Genomic DNA, 7,472 nt, shown 5'->3' with positions numbered 1-7,472 from the left:
GTCCCTTCCAACCCTGGCCATTCTGTGATTCTGTGATTCTGTGAAAATGGAGTTAAAACCATTCTCAAGTAAGTTTTTGAAGCATGTATTATATAGACTTCATCAATCTATACTCAGTTATGTAATATAACAACAGTTTTATTTTAGAGAATTTCATATATTCCCAAAAGCTGGAAAATGTGATCATAAGAGTCTATGTGGTATAGACACAAGCCTACAGTTCCAGCCTACATCAGCTTTTCACAAGATTTAAGTGCTCATTTACCAATGCTCATTTACCAATGCCCACATTGTGCAGTTCTACAACAACCCTTCTTCTGTCAATTCCAATATAATTTTGAGGCCACAGCTGACAGAGAAATCTTCACATTACCATTATATTTTCAACAGAGAAGAAATAAACCCCCAGTAAAAAAAATAGAATCTCTAATGAAAAATTCTTCCTTTGGTTTTCCTAAGCATATGAAGAGTGTCTTCTGTTGCTACAGATCAAGCAGTCAATTTTATGATGCACTGATACATTTCAAGCACCTAAACTGAATGCTATACTTTTCATTATAATCTTTTGATCTATTGTATTCTACTTAATTTATTAAAATGATTAATTATTTAGAAGAAGACGACTGATAGGATGAAGCAGAAAAAGCAGAAGAATAATACTAATATGGAGTGGAACTTGCCTCATATAAGTATCTTTTCTGGTCTTACTTCAAAGTCAACTGTTTATCACTTTTACAAGTGATCAAGTTCCATCACATTTACAAGTTCATCATTTACAACTTCTGATGACGAAAAAAAATCTACATCACTTTTCATACACTACATGAAAGAGTACTCTCGTAAAAAAAATTCTCACTAGAATTTCATCTATAACAAGATAGACTTCTTCCAGAGTATTGTCCAAGTAACAAACTAAAGAACAGTACATATCTTTCACCTACCCAAGCTGCAAGGTTACAGTGGCTCCCAAGGTATCTTCCTTTAAACATCACAAACTAATATGCCAATTAATTCTGGAAATCTAGTAACCTATCATACAGAATTGATATTTTTAGTGGAGAGTAAAACCTTGTAACATTTTAGTGCTGAAGATAGAATGAAACTTTCAATAGTTTTTAATAGCCAGAATCTAAAATTTAAAATTAGCCAAAATGTTAAATCATGTTATTTTTCTATTATTTTCCTAAAATATTTTTGAAAATGGCATGTAGGTACTATTATCTGTCTAATTGTAGTGTAAATGAAGTTAAGGATAGAATGTCATAAAAATGAAAAAGAGGAGAAACAAAGGAATTTTATATTTAGCTTCAGAAAACAGAGATTTATAGAGATGCCACAACACTTGTTTACTGTGCAACTTAGCTCTTCTGCATTAATAAAAATCCACATGGAAGTTATCAGGTCCAATTCTCACTCTGTGAAAGCCCTTTTTATGAGTACCTGCCCTGGAATTTCCAAACACATTTTCAGAAGTTCATCAAAATATTGTACGCTTCATTTTATCATAGGATATTTAAAGGCAACACAAGTTAATTGTAGTAGATTTTTCTTTGCTTTTTTGTGGTTTCCATTTGCTGTTCTCTGAGGAAAATGCTGTAACCCTATGACCTTGAGAAGAAATCACATTGTTTGTAACAAAACTTAAAAGTATAAAATACTGAAAGAAGAACATAACTAGGCATTAATTACCTATGCCTCATTTACAGCTTGTGATTGTATTTTCATGGGAGAAAATACATGCTGGTTCTATTGTACCATATGCCACAATTTTATATTAATTTAATAGAATCATAGAATCATAGAATGCTGTAGGTTGAAAAGGACCTCAAAGATCATCTAATTTCAACACCCTAGCCACAGGCAGGGCTACCAACCACTAGACCAAGCTGCCCAGAGCCACATCCAGCTTCCACAATCTTTTTGAGCAACATATTCCAGTGTGACACCATGCTCTGAATGAAAAACTTCCTCCTAATATCTAACCTAAACCTTCCTGTCTCAGTTTAAAACCATTTCCCCTCATCCTGTCACTATCCACCCTTGTAAACAGTCGTTCCCCTCCTGTTTACAGTGGCCTTATTGGAAGGCCACAATGAGGTCTCCCTGCAGCCTTCTTTTTTCCAAGTTAATAAGCCCAGTTCCTTCAACCTTTCTTAACAGGAGAGCTCCTATTAGTGGCCCTTATTTGGACCTGCTCCAAGAGTTCCACGACTTTCTTGTGCTTTATAATGCATAACACAGCTAGAGAAAAAAACCCTAAAATTTCTATATCTACAGAAAAGTGAAACATAAAATAATCTACATTGAAATTAGGGCTTTAGAATGCCTTACCTGGCAATAAGTAGGAGAAAAGAAGAAAATAGAGAAAAGTAAGATACTTCTTAGTTATCCAGAAAATCAATATGAATGATGAATTCGCTTTGATTAAGAAGGAAAAGAAAGAAAAATTCCCATAGAGTTCCCACAGTTGTTTTTTTCCCTTTCAAATTACTAGAGTTGAGAAGATAGCAAGGCTTTTAAGACTCTTCCAAAGAAAAGAATTGCTAGGTTTTTCTTTCCTTAATGAGGACAGTTTAAGTCAATGGTGCAAGAAATCCATGTTCTTCTAGTTAGTAGCTCTTTCAAAGAGCTAAGTGTAATAATCATCATGCTTAAAAATAGATGTTTTTCTCCAGAGAAGAAAGATAGAAAGGTTTTGAATAAAGGGCTCAATGAAGAGGAAGAGAAAAAAGGTAGAAAACAGAAGAGTAAATCATTTGTGCTACTAATGTAAATATTTTTTTAGTGAAAGACTTGAAATCAATAAATCTTGTTTTGGTGTATTTTGCAGGGAAGAATTCAAAAAAACCCAAGATCTTCATGTTTTTGTCTCTCCTAGTCAATCATGTAACATCATAATAAAATATTTGCACTGAACAAACCAGAACTGTAAAGGATGAAATGACAGATACTGTTTTTCTGTGAAAATGTTAAAAAAAAATCAGAAAATTCTAAGCATGCTTCCAACCATCCTACTGAATCACAGTAAAGTTATAGAAATTGATAATTTTGTGTAAAAAAATTAATGAATCCCACTGAGATTCTACACTCTCTCAAATCCTGAAATAATGTTCTATTAAAAGTAAACTTTGGGGTATCAAACTGTGTCACAAAATGTAATGTAATCTTATCAGAAAGGTTCATCCTCTACTGCTATATCACCAACATCTGCCCCAGTGCTGTGAGCCAACATAATAAAATAGGCGGCATTATTTTGGGGGCATTCTTATCAGTGAAAGCAGCTTATATCGTTACAGTAAATCTGAAACTCTCATCTGAGCAAAAGTTGTACAGAAAGGATATGATTCATGTTTTGTTGAATTCAGCAGATGTTTCACTAGAATCAGTGTTACTTTGTAAGGTCATTTTGTCTAATAGAAATATGAACAAGAAATGTATTATCAATATAATATTTGTATCTATATTTCTCAACTCAGAAAGACAGATACTACAATGTTAAATAGTAGAAGATAGTTTTCCACCTTTGTTTTCAACTCACAACCAATGCAGAACAAGCTGGAATGGAAGAGCAAAATGATTCATTCAAGGCTGTACAATAAATACAACCATTATGTGTACAAACAAAACTAAATGAAAAGTAAAAAAAAGTTATTTAATATCCCTTTTTTTTAGATCATGATCCAACTTTACATTTTCCCTAGAGACATTTCAAATATTACTCAGTTCAGTCAGAAGTTCTGACGCTAGCAAGTAATAGAGGTAAGTAGTACTTGTGCTAAAGCAAAATAGATCATTCTCACATCAAACACATGCAGGGAAAAAAAAAAATTCTACATAGAGCTGATCCAAAATAAGAAATGAAAGCAAATATTTACACAACTTAACCCATAACTCAATGCATAAGATGATCTGTTTGTCAAAATCCTGTTATTTTGGATAAACATCTTTGTTATCATCCCTACAGGAGACAGAATCACAAGAGAAAGAAGAAAAGTCATGGCTTCAATATGGAACAGGGCACATAGGGAGGTTTCTTACCATTAAGATTTCCTATTTATCTGTGACAGAATTCTTAGGAACAATTTGTTAAAACTGTAGATTTCTGGTTGACAGACACCTTCCAATTGAAATTCCAGTCAACGTGCAGTGTTTCTTCACAACCTGGCATTCATTCTACCTCTGACAACTGCACGAGGCATTTTGCACCCAAAGCAAAATAATATTTCAATGTTTTCACTGTCTTTATCTTCCAGTGTTATTTTCCTGTACCTAGATTTAACAGAATTTTCAGCTTCTCAACTTTGTTTTATGTTGGGAACAAATCTGTTACAAATTGATTATAACTCATCAGAGCTGAATTTCTAACAAGTCTGAATGAGATGTAAGGAATACTTAAACTGATTAGAGAAAACTCTCACTTTGTGCATTGGACCTGCTTCCTGGCATACTGACTGATTACTGACCTGATATATTAAAAAACCTGGGATAGTGTTGGAAAATAGTTGCATCCTGAACAGAATTTCCGCAAACTGAGAAATAAATGCAGACCACTTGCTCAGCGGGCATGGATGTTACAGCACAATATTTCTTACATCCCTCTTTAAGAATTGTTTATGTCTTTGAGAAGGATGATAATTCAACACAGTATTGTCCAAGGTAGTTAATATGTATTTCTCTTATAATATATATGACAGTCATTAATGTTTAGTGTTTTCCATCACATATTTCACATTAGTATATTTGTCTGATTTACCATTATACTAAAATTGTTAACTCTTTCAAGTAGAAAGTGTCATTTTAGTCACATAGGAGTATTTTGGATGGAATATCAAGACCGGGCTCAGTTAAAATGACCATTAAAAATAACATGGTCTCTCCAACTGTAATCAAAATTGGTCACTGAGAAGATAGCTAGGAATAGGACAGATGAAGTGTACAATGATAGGACAGGTGAAGTGTGCAGTGATATTAATTCTATGTCCAAAATTCTATCCGAAGTTGATTTTTATAAAAGAGATATTTCATATGTTTCTATATGGAGAGAAATACATATTCTGATATTTCTCAGAATAAATATAATTACTAATTAGAAAAAAAAAATGGACTACATAAAATTCCTGTGAAGTGACAATGTTTTATTCTTCATTTAAGTAGTGTCTTACTATTTGAGAGAATAAGCTTAGGGAGATGGAATCATAGAGTCATCCAGTTTTTTCTTAATATATAATATGTATTCTAAATTATATATTCTAAATATACTTATTAGGTAAGTAGTAAGTTTAAACTATTTTATGGTCCTCTTGAATCAAAATAGTACAGTACAGAGGAGTATGTGTCCTCTTATTTGCATTCATATTCAGTAGTCTGACATTTGAATTTAAATATGCATTTGTATTCTGAAATACTTTGATTTTATAATCGCATAAAATCCATGAAAATACAAAGTATAAGATTGCACCCTCATGCTTTAATTAACACTAGGTTAACTTGTGAAATAGTAAAATGTCAAATTCCACTGGCTATTATGAAGGATAAGGTAGTTCTTTGGCACATAAATTTGTGCTGTCCAATTGAGTATAAAATAAATTAATAAAAAGGGCAGGTGTATCATTTTGAAGATATCCAAGTACTCATAAACAGTGGCATGTTTACTACCTGTTAGTGTGTGAGTTATTGTGAAAAGGTAAACCCATAGGCAAGTAAGAAGGGGCTACAAAATGTGTATTAGCAGATAGAGTTCATATGAGACAAGATCAGAAAAGAAACTTTTATTGTAATCCACCAGAAATATGATGTTCTTCTAAAAAATCTGTTTACTAAGATTATTCATTAACAAAACAACATTTTGTTGCTAAGGTTCTTTATTAATTGAAGAAGTTCCTATCATATTTAAAATATAATAGACTCGAAAAATGACAACAATACTGTCAAAAATCTAAGTGCTATAAATACTGAGAATGTGACAGAGCACAATGTTGGTGGCATGCAACGAAAACTGTTGATGAAGTCCATTCCCTTCAGTGAACTGTAAAATAAAACACTCTGTCTGATTTACTGTCTCATCTGAATGAACTTGACAGCATAATTCCAGAATCTATTTTAGACTGTGTTTGGTCAATTTAAAAAAAAAAAGAATGTGAAATTCAAGTTTCTTGCATGGAGAGCTGTCAAGCAATGCATTACATTTAAAAAACAGTGTTTTGACTTATCTTTGAAAAAAAAACAGTAATCATTTTTTTTTTACATCTTCAACACACTGTGTTTTTCAGCTACAATAAAAACAACTGAAAAGCATATTTTAGTCCACTAAGAATTCTCAGAAAATATTGTGAAAGATTTGTAACAGAATTACAAACATTCTACTACCTTCCATGAAAATTAAATTATCTTAAAATGGTTACTCACTTTGAGAGATGTAATGAATAATTGCTAATAAGGATATTTCAGGGAAATAAAAACTGAATATTCAAGAGGCGATCAATATCTTTCAAAAATCATAAATGAAGATATGACCGTATTATCTCTTTCTAAAATGGACTAATAATTGTCCCTCCACTGAAATGGTTAAGTTTTTCTAATTAGTTTTTGGGTCATGTATCACACACTTGGAGTGCCTAAGCATAACAACACACTTCACTGAACTCTATCTAGCAAGTTTCATGCTTATGAAGGTGTTCCCCTTGATTGCTTTTCATCTGGGCTGCAGAGCAATTTGGTTGGAGGCTGACATTGATTAAGTGCAAGAGAACCATGTTTTACTGTGACAGCTGCTAGGCCTCGGTCAGCAAATCAATGGGGATTTTTCCTATTTTATTCTGACTTTTTTTTTCCTTTGTCCTATCTCTTCTGTCAGCATCCCGCTATTACTGGTTTTACTGGAGATGAAAAACATCTTTATAGCTCTCTTATGATTGAACACTTTCTGATTTGACAATCACGTAAAACGTTTATCTAAAGGGGAAGAGATTATCCCTGTCTCAAGATATAGAGAACACATGGGAGGAAAAGGTGTACTATAAATGTTCTAAAATAATCCAAAAAAAAAATCTATTTATTTTTAGTTCCACTGTACAAACTGATGCATGAATAATACCAGCATATGCCTAAAAATATATGTGCATTCTTATAATTACATTACTTCCTTGAGCTATGGAATTAGTCTGCAGTGGAAATATGCAGAAGAGAGCTTCTTCTCTTTTCTTTAACACTTAACAACAAATAGCTTGTAATTCCAGTCACGAAGATTTTAAAGTTTCCAAATTAATCAAAAGTAGTCAATCATAAAAAGAGATTTTGGGGGGGGTAAAATTATTTCACTCAATTGCATTTTATATATTTGATACAGTTCACATATTGCTGTTAAATTCAACATGACTTCACATTCCTAATATTTTTGTGAGACCAATTCAGATTTGTTTTAGGAACAGAACAGGATTTTCAGTTTTTATCATCTTTTTTCTTGAAATTTGTTT

Source organism: Meleagris gallopavo, chromosome Z, assembly GCF_000146605.3.
Source record: "Meleagris gallopavo isolate NT-WF06-2002-E0010 breed Aviagen turkey brand Nicholas breeding stock chromosome Z, Turkey_5.1, whole genome shotgun sequence".
NCBI classification, from domain to species: Eukaryota; Metazoa; Chordata; class Aves; order Galliformes; family Phasianidae; genus Meleagris; species Meleagris gallopavo.
The sequence above is the reverse complement of the archived record's forward strand: the minus strand, read 5'-3'. Positions refer to the sequence as shown.